Below are 9,794 nucleotides of genomic sequence, written 5' to 3' on the forward strand. Positions count from 1 at the left end.
TTATATGGTTTTGTAACCCTTTATGATCTTAGATAACTTTATCCTTGATAAAGACCTAAAAACAAGGTCGAAACGTTGGATGAATTATCCTTTTGCACAAATAAAGAATTTTCAGCATTCCAAGAGTTCTTTTCTTACGTTATTGATCACTATAGTGTGCCAGAGCTATTTCTATTGAATTGACTCTTATTTTTTCTGAGCACCTGCTATATACACAGTGACCCAGACATATTCAAGTTTCATTCAGAAGGCAGAGGGAAGCCTTAGCAGCTGAGCCTATATCTTGGCTTGTGAGCATTAGAACAGGCCGGCGATTACAGGGTAACATGAAAAATGTCCAGCTTGCATTATGACTAGAACATGACAATATCCTTTTAAGTACTAACCTATGATGCGTTCCTAAGCAGTTGATGTTATATGTTCTACATTTCATTTTCTGCATACTTTACAAGTAGTAGAATTTGCTTTGATATAGGCAACTGGATTTTCACAATGAAAAGGCAAAGGATAACGCCCGAAAAAGACGCCATACATTATGTCAGTGCCATCACTGACAAACCTGGATTGACCATGAAATACATCAATCCCCTTAAAGGTGAGTTAAAACAAGTTTTAACTAAATTGCCTTAATATTGTCATGCATTAGAATGACTGTCTTAGGTAATGATAAATATTTTCTACAGGAAGAGGAGTGTTTGCTGAAACTGAAATCGAAAAAGGGAGTTTTGTTGCAGAATATCGAGGCGAGCTCACGTATGCACTTACGATGGTAGACAACTACTCGATATTTATGGTTGTGGTACAAGTCAAAGATCTAATGGCCCATACTGCAGCGAAGGTCTTCCAAGCACACTTATGCAGACCTCATGGCTACTCAGAGAGAGTCCTCACAGATCAAGGCACAGCCTTTGAAGCGGAAATCTTCAAGGACTTCTGCAGCTTTTACCGATGCAGGAAGATGCGCACTACACCCTACCATGCTCAAACCAATGGTTATCAACCTGCTCAGGACTTTACCCCATATTCCAGATGTGGCCTTACAAGTGATTTATAGAGGGGTAACAATACGTTGGGATCACCGGATCTAATCTCCCTTTTTATACACCCTAAAATCTTGTTTGCTTTAGAATAAACAATAACATCATAAAGGTATAGCAGTACCGTTTCAAAGTTTCGGTGTCCCAAGCAGCATTCCATCAGCCTCTGGAAGGTTCCTGGCAAATTGCACAGCTCGAAGGGCATGCTTTTGAACTCGCAGAGACCCATCGGGGTGGCAAAGGCGGTCTTCTCCCGGTCTGCCTCAGCAACGGACACTTGCCAATAGCGACTAGTGAGATCAAGGGTAGAAAAATAATTTGCAGTTCTCAATGCAGCTAGCTATTCCTCAATACAGGGGAGTGGTGCTGTCCTTCTTCTTTAACAGGACCAACGGAGCTGCCCAGAGGCTACAACTGTCACGGATAACCCCAGCCTCCTTCATGTTGCTCAACATGTCCTTGGTACACTGGTAATGTGCAGGTAGTTTTGGCTTATATCTCTCTTAGATGGGTGGGTGTGCACTTGTGGGGATGTAGTGTTTGACCCCTTTTATTCTTCAAAAGTCTAGCGGATGTTTGCTGAAGACTTGCTCGTATTCTTGCACTAGCCTGTAGACCCCCTTCTTGTGATGTGAAGGTGTGGAGTCAGTGCCTACGTGTAATTCCTTACACCACTCCTCTGGCTGACTTGGTGAGCTGTCACTGAATGGGTGGGCTGAAGCAATGGTGGATGCTGCTGTTTGGATAGCATGTGTATCTACTGAGAACAGCTTATCAATGGTGGCAAATCGGAGCAGCTTAATCTCTTGCTCTCCGCAGTTCAACACTCTCATGGGCACTCTTCCCTTCCATATTAATGAATAAAACTATGATGTAAATAGCATATAGATACCCCACAAATGCAGATAAAAGTAGGTTATGGGAAACGGGGGAAGAGAGAAACAGGAAAATAGTGGAATAAAGTATACCTTCCAGGTGGGAGAGGAAATGGCAGCACAGCCAGTGGAGGTGAAGCAAGGGGAGCCTGCAACTAAAGAGTTGAGAGCGTTATCACATAGTGACTGAGCCTGATTGTAACGGGAGCATAGAGGTGCCGATCCTGTCTTACCTGCGTTGGTGTAGAAGTGGGTGTCCTGTGGTGGAGTCAGCTATGTGCAGTGGTGGCCGTGGGTTCTTTTATGTGCGACCGTAGTAATAGCTGCGCCCACTTCCTGTATGGGAGTGGAATGCAGTGAGGGTAATGGAACGCACGCCTGCGCATTTGTGTTTAACGTCGCGCATGTGCAGAACGGAGAAAAGGCTGCGCTCACTTCCTAATGAAAGGGAGTGAGACGCATCTGGGAAGGGAAGGGAAAAGATTAGGGTTTGGGGATGATGAAAGGGCTTTCTACGGGCAAGGATGGCAAAGGGTGGCAGTGACGGAAAGTCAGGCAGCCTGTCCTGTCCTGTCCTGTCCGTCCGTCTTTTTGTATCATGAATTGGAAAGACTGCAAGGGGGAGGGGAGGTGCTTGTGTCCAAAAGGAGGAGTTATTCAGATTCATTGCAGTGGGTGCAAAAAGCACCATTCTTCTTGTTTTTGCTCTGCAAAACAGCCTTTTCAAGGGTTGGCTTGGGTGACAAAATGTCTTCTGTAGGCGTGGGTTTGTCTCCCTCTCCCTAAGATGTGTCCGGTATAGGCCAGGGTGCCACTCAAGGCCGTAACCAATTCGGGTTATAGCTTCTCGGCCTTTTGGCTAAGATCAAGTGTAGTTTCGGAGGACGCTACCTTGGTCGGTACTGGAAGGTGCCTGGGATTGCACGTCTGCCGGCCTTGAGGAAGTGTGTGCGCCTTCTGGTGACACATAGCCCTCTTGTGCCTGGACGGTTCCCAGGCAACGGGAGGCGATCACCTTTGTTATTTTGAAGTCCTACTGATAAACAGAAAAAAAAAAAAATTAAATCTGTTCTTATCAGTTTAATATCTGATACGTCCCCTCTCTGGGGACCATATATTAAATGGATTTTTAGAACAAGGAGATGGAAAAAATCTTGCTCTGTCCACTGCACGCATTGACCTGGTATTGCAGTACCTCCAGGACCGGTGCACCCCTTCTTAACCCAGTTTCCAAAAGCAGAACTCAATTCACCTGATTCAAATGAGCCCCATTAGTGAATTGAAAGAAAGCAAAAACTTTATATGCACCTCAATTTGGCCAATTCACTTTTCACACTTTCACCCTTTTTTTTATCTTTCACACCTTTTACTTGCTTTATTGATGCAAAAAGCTGTGCCAAATAGCAAACTCATCTCCACTCAACTTGACCAACTCTGCTATGTCCCGTGCAGTATCTTATTCTCAGTCTTATCTAGATCATTTGCAATTGAATAGAATAGATCCCTTTTGGCTGCTTATGACTGTGTAAAATATGTAGTTTTACTGGGCTGGGATGAGAGAATCCATTGAAGCATGGTGTAGGGATTGTGGTTCCTGTGTGCTAAGAAGAGAGGCTGGCACCAGCCAGAAAGCCCCATTGCAGCCAATAATCACTTAATAACTTTTTCAACTTGTCATCATATGGGAGGCCTTCCATTCCTTGTAGTAGTCTAGTTGCCCACCTTTGAACTGACTCTAACTTCTGAATGTCCTTATTAAAATGTGGAGCCCAAAACTGGTTCCCATATTCCAGATGTAGCCTTACAAGTGATTTATAGAGGTGTAACAATACGTTGGGATCACGGGATCTAATCTCCCTTTTTATACACCCTAAAATCTTGTCCCAAGCAGCATTCCATCAGCCTCTGGAAGGTTCCTGGCGCATTGCACAGCTCGAAGGGCATGCTTTTGAACTCGCAGAGACCCATAGGGGTGGCGAAGGCGGTCTTCTCCCGGTCTGCCTCAGCAACGGACACTTGCCAATAGTGACTAGTGAGATCAAGGGTAGAAAAATAATTTGCAGTTCTCAATGCAGCTAGCGATTCCTCAATACGGGGAGTGGTGCCGTCCTTCTTTTTTAACAGGATCAACAGAGCTGCCCAAAGGCTACAACTGTCACGGATAACCCCAGCCGCCTTCATGTTGCTCAACATGTCCTTGGTACACTGGCAATGTGAAGGTGGTATTGGCTTATAGCTCTCTTTGATGGGTGGGTGTGCACCTGTGGGGATGTGGTGTTGGACCCCTTTTATTCCCCCAAAATCTAGCGGGCTTCCCACCGGTAACCCGCTCCCCAGCTTGGATGGATGCTGAGGGAGCCCCTTTTGCCCGCAGGCTCTGGCCCTGGGAACTGTAGCCTTGGCGGTGACTGTGCTTCCCTCTACGGTGTGAGCTGTTGCCTTCAATCGGGTCTTGACTGCTGGGAAACCCTGGAGGTTCCTGTCGCTAACGGATTTGACCGGTTTTACGGCGACTCCTAGCCTGGTCGGGGTCCGTAGGCCCTGCCGGATGGTGCTGGCTTCTCTTCACTCCCCGATCTGGTACCGGCGGGCCACCGCCCATCCCCGGTCCGTACGGTTCACTCCAATCAGCCTCTCCTGCAGAAGGTCACCACCGTCTGCCAACCTTGCTGAGTGCCCGGGCCACACACCCGGACACGGTCAGTCTCCTCTCCTCTTCACTTCTCTAACTCCAAAACTGATCTCTAATCTGACTCCTTTTCCCGCCTCCAGGACTGTGAACTCCTCGGTGGGTTGGATCAACCGCCTGGCCCACCCCCTGGTGTGGACATCAGCCCCTGGAGGAAGGCAACTAGGATTTGTGTTTAGCTTCGGTGTGCCTAGCCGGAGTGTAGAGTGTGTTGGTGTAGTACCTGTGACGACCTGGCTTGTCCAGGGCGCCACATTCCCCTATAGTAAAATGCAGACCGTCCGCGGGCTGCCCGTCCATCACCGGTTTTATTTTCACAACTGAAAAAGAATAAAACGGTAAAACATGTAAAAGCATCATAAACATTTTACAACGGTACAGCTTCCGCTCTTCTCCCACCCAAACAACCTGGCCCTGATGCTGCCCCTAAGAAGCGGGCAGCACCCCTTGACCCCAGTCCAGCACCAAGTTGCCCGAGCGGGTTCTGTCTCTTTCAGGGGGCCCACGTCCAAGGGGACCCCTGAACCCCCGGAGGATCGCCACCGGTTACGGTAGTGGCGGGCCTAGGCCATCCCTTTCCTCCAGGCCCATCCTCCCAAATCAGCCTCTCCGGAGGCGGTAACGGTGTCAAGCCAACAAACATTTTTATTTACATTGCACTAAGTTTGTGGTTGCCCTGCAAGTTCTCGGGCTTGTCCGTAAGCAGTTCCTTACGCAATGGTTGCACAGTCCCTACGGGGACAACAGTTGCCGGCAACGGCCGGTTTAATCACGGTTCAATCAGGTAAACTTCTTTGGTTGATCATCTTTACTTATCATTTAAAACTTTCAAACTGGTACACTCAACACATAAAGCCCCCCCCTTTTAAAGAGTAGTTTCCCTGTACCTAAGTGGGGGTCTACCTAGGTTGGGGCGAGTGGACCTTCGGGGTCCGGTGTCAGTGGTGACAGGCAGTGGGGCAGAGGGAACAGTCAGTTCCTCCTCCCTGCTATCATGTGGGGCAGGCGGAGGCGTAGGGGAGCTGGGTACAGGTACATCCCTGGGCACTGGCTCGCGGTTAACCGTTTCCATCATTTCTTCATCCACGGGTTGTGGGAACAGTATCACTGGAAGGATCACCGCACCGTTCTGTGTAGGCCAGTCTGCTGGAAAATCACCCATCATGGTGTGGATTACCTCTTTTTCCTTCTCCACTGGACTGGGAACTGGAGCCTCATCCGCTACTCTCAATGCTGGTGGGCACTTCTTCAGGTGGTCTCGGGAAACCGTGGCCAAAGTCCCCCCCTGGTCACGGCTGATCTGGTAGGCCTTCCCATTCTCCCATCCTGTGGGCTGGACTACATACGGGGTTTTTTCCCATTGATCATCCAGCTTGTGGGCCCTTCTTTTCCGCTTCAGCACTACATCCCCAGGTTGGAAGGAACCGGCAGGCGCCTTCTTGTTGAAGCACTGCTCCTGTTGTCCCCGACTCCGGCACAAGTTCTTTTCAACATACTCCTGGACCTGTCGGTACTGTGTCCTCCGCCGAGTGTCCCATTCAGCTGTCGACAGGAGTGCTTCTGAAGCTTCCAAGCCCATTTCCAGATCCACTGGTAGCCGGCCGGGACGAGCTCTCATCAGGTATGCTGGAGTGCATTTCGTAGAGCTGGAAGGGATGTTGTTGTACATATCGACCAGGTCAGGTAGCTTCTCCAGCCACAGGTTCCGCTCTTCCAGTGGTAACGTCTTGAGGAGGCCCAGGACCAAGTGGTTCATCTTTTCACAAATGCCATTGGTTTGGGCGTGGTAAGGCGTGGTCCGGATTTTCTTGCAGCCGTACAACTGGCAGAATTCCTGGAATACCTCTGCTTCAAAGGCCGGACCCTGGTCGGTAAGCACCCTCTCCGGGTACCAATGCGGTCAACAGAAATAAGCCTGGAAAGCCTTAGCAGCGGTGCGGCCGGTTAAGTCCTTAACTGGGACAACCACCAGGAACCTCGAGTAGTGGTCTACGATGGTCAGAGCGTAGGTGTACCCACTTCAGCTGGGGGTGAGCTTTACATGGTCAAGGGCAACCAGCTCCAGCGGTTGGTGTGTAATGATCGGGTGTAGGGGTGCCTTCTGGCTGGCCTCGTTCTTCCTTCTCAATGCGCAAGGGCCACATTCTCGGCACCAGGCCTCCACAGATTCCCGCATTCCACTCCAATAGAACCGCTCTCTTAACAACATCTCTAGCTTCTTCCACCCGAAGTGCACTGCACCATCATGGTATGCTTGCAGGACGGTGGGCACGTTAGCCTGGGGAATCACCAGCTGGCGGATCTTCTCGTGAGTCTTTGGATTAATCAGCTCGCGATACAACTTCCCCTGGTGTAGGTATAGCCGGGTCCGTTCTTGCCACAGACGTTGGGCTTCGGCAGGGGCAGCAGGGTCTATCCCAGCAGAACCCTGTTCCACTAGAGTCTTGACCAGGCGGACAGCAGGTGCCTGGTCCTGAGCTTCCTGCCAGTCCTGTCGGGGCAGCGGATCCAGGTTCACCCGTTGTTGGTAGACGTGCACCTTCTCAGTGAATGGCCGGTGAAATGCAGGCAACTCGATCTCTTTGAGGTCATCATCCTCTGGCCCCTCTTCCGACAGGTGGGGCATCCGGGAGAGTGCATTGGCATTGACGTTGGTACGGCCGGCCCGGTACTTGATGGTGAAATCGTAGTTGGCTAACCTGGTCACCCACCGCTGCTCCAACGCGCCCAGCTTGGCCGTATCTAGATGGGTCAGCAGGTTATTGTCTGTGTACGCGGTGAACTTGGCTGCTGCCAGGTAATGGCGGAACCGCTCGGTGATAGCCCACACCAGTGCCAAGAGCTCAAGCTTGAAGGAGATGTAGTTCTCAGGGTTCCTCTCAGTCGGTCGGAGTTTTCGGCTAGCATAAGCTATTACCTTTTCCCTTCTGTCTTGGACCTGGGATAGAACAGCCCCCAAGCCCACATTGCTGGCGTCGGTGTAGAGGATGAATGGGCGGCTGTAGTCAGGGTACGCTAGGATTTCCTCTCCGGTCAGGGCTGTTCTCAGCTGGCGGAAGGATTCCTCATGCTTTTCTTCCCACACCAATGGGGCTACTAGGGATCTACCACCCTTGGTCTGTCCTACGAGGAGGTCTTGCATGGGGGCAGCCATCTTTGTGTACCCCTTAATGAAGCGACGGTAATATCCCACCAGGCCCAGAAACTGCCTCACTTCCCTCACTGTGGTCGGTCTCGGCCAGTCTTGGATGGCGGTGATCTTCTCGGGGTTGGGGGCGACACCTTCCGCACCAACCACATGTCCTAGGTACTGCACTCTGGGTTTCAGCAGATGACACTTTGAGGGCTTCAACTTCATCCCATACTTGGCAAGGGACGCGAACACCTCGGCTAGGTACTCCAGGTGGGCTTCATACGTCTGTGAGTACACAATCACATCATCCAAGTACAGCAAAACGGTCCCATAGGCAGTCTTCTCTCGGTCTTCCGGTGCCACGGCCACCTGCCAGTACCCGCTGGTGAGGTCAAGGGTGGAGAAGTAGTTAGCGGTTCTCAGCGAGGCCAGGGACTCTTTGATGCGGGGCAGAGGGTAAGCATCCTTATGCGTTATCTGGTTAATCTTCCGGTAATCCACACACATCCGCATGGTGCCATCCTTCTTCTTAACCAGCACCAACGGAGCGGCCCAGGGACTACAGCTGTCCCTAATAACCCCTGCCTCCTTCATGTTCCTCAACATGTCTTTGGCGCATTGGTAGTGCGCAGGGGGAATAGGCCTGTATCTCTCTTTAATAGGGGAGTGTGTACCGGTAGGGATGTGGTGTTGAACCCCTTTAATCTGCCCAAAATCTAGAGGGTGCTTGCTAAAAACCCGCTCATACTCCTGTACCACCCGGTATACCCCTTCCTTGTGGTGTATGGGGGTATCATCAGTGCCGACATGTAGCTCTCGATACCACTCGCCTAACTCCCCCAGGGATGAGTGGGAACCGGCAGCAGGCGGTGTGACCGGGGGAACGGCTTCATGGATCGTGTGGGGATCTAGAGTGAGCAATTTGGCAAGGGTAGCGTACCGGGTGGTGCATGAATGCACACATATTGGTTTTATAATCTTATTGTATTACTTTATATTCTTATTTCACTTGTGCATATCTCCACCATAATCCTGGCTAAGAAATATAGCTTTTTTTGGGGTACACAGGTAGTAAGGTCTTCTTTCTATTTCTTTAGGGGTGATATAGCCTGGTGGAACTCTAGACCTCTAACATTATATATGCACCCTTTTTCTTTATGGTTCTTGGACACCTTATAACATTCTTCCATACATATATATCTTTCTCATAAATTATAAATAATTAGGCATTTTTATATATTTTATTTACATTTTCATAAATAACTTTTTACAAAGCATGGGGGACATTCTCACATACATATAATTTTCATGTACGCATTCTGAAAATTTACGCATAAACCGTACACACTCCTTTTTGTAACAATTTCTATAACTCATTCGCTGAACTCTCATCCCGGATATTCATTCTTACACCGAATTTCCTGTTATAACACAACATTCATGATTTTTATTCAATTTATTTTTATTTTTTAGGTTTATTAGTAGTGATGAGCGAGTACTAAAAAGCTCGGGTGCTCGAAGCTCGGGCCGAGCCTCCCAAGATACTCGTGTACTCGGCCCGAGCACCGAGCCCAATGTTATCCTATGGGAGACCCGAGTATTTTTGTGAAATGACCACCGGCAGCATGTAGAAACCCTAAAAATGGCACAAAAGTCTCCGAAGAGTGCTCAAATGACATGGCAACAGCATGGGGAAGACCCCTTGAAGCATTTATCACTCAAAAGTCACAGCTGTGAATAATTTTGTCCGCGTTTTACGCCATTTTTACGGACTCACCAGAAAACCTTCCAAAATGACACCAAAATGATTTTTCATAGCGGAAATGTTAAGGGCACATACCCAATAGTGAGATAGAGCTAATGTATGTTACTTTTTGAGATCAATACATGAAAGATTTTACGTAAAACATTGTGTGGCACTCCGATGTCCCTGAGAAGAGACGTACATAAAGGCCTCTGAGTCTAATGTGCCCATTTTGAGGAACTGAGTCTTTGTAGTATTTTCCTTTGCCAGGGCAGTCCAAAATTGTGAGGTTCACCAATGCCCCTGCATACAGACG

The 9,794-nt window shown here is 49.1% G+C and overlaps 1 pseudogene; it reads left to right on the forward strand.

Moving 5' to 3' along the window:
- The first annotated feature begins 2,922 nt into the window (after nt 1-2,922).
- On the forward strand, nt 2,923-3,129 carry LOC142260801 (U2 spliceosomal RNA; annotated as a pseudogene).
- Nucleotides 3,130-9,794: the final 6,665 nt, after the last annotated feature.

The sequence above is a fragment of the Anomaloglossus baeobatrachus genome, unplaced genomic scaffold, assembly GCF_048569485.1.
Source record: "Anomaloglossus baeobatrachus isolate aAnoBae1 unplaced genomic scaffold, aAnoBae1.hap1 Scaffold_188, whole genome shotgun sequence".
NCBI classification, from domain to species: Eukaryota; Metazoa; Chordata; class Amphibia; order Anura; family Aromobatidae; genus Anomaloglossus; species Anomaloglossus baeobatrachus.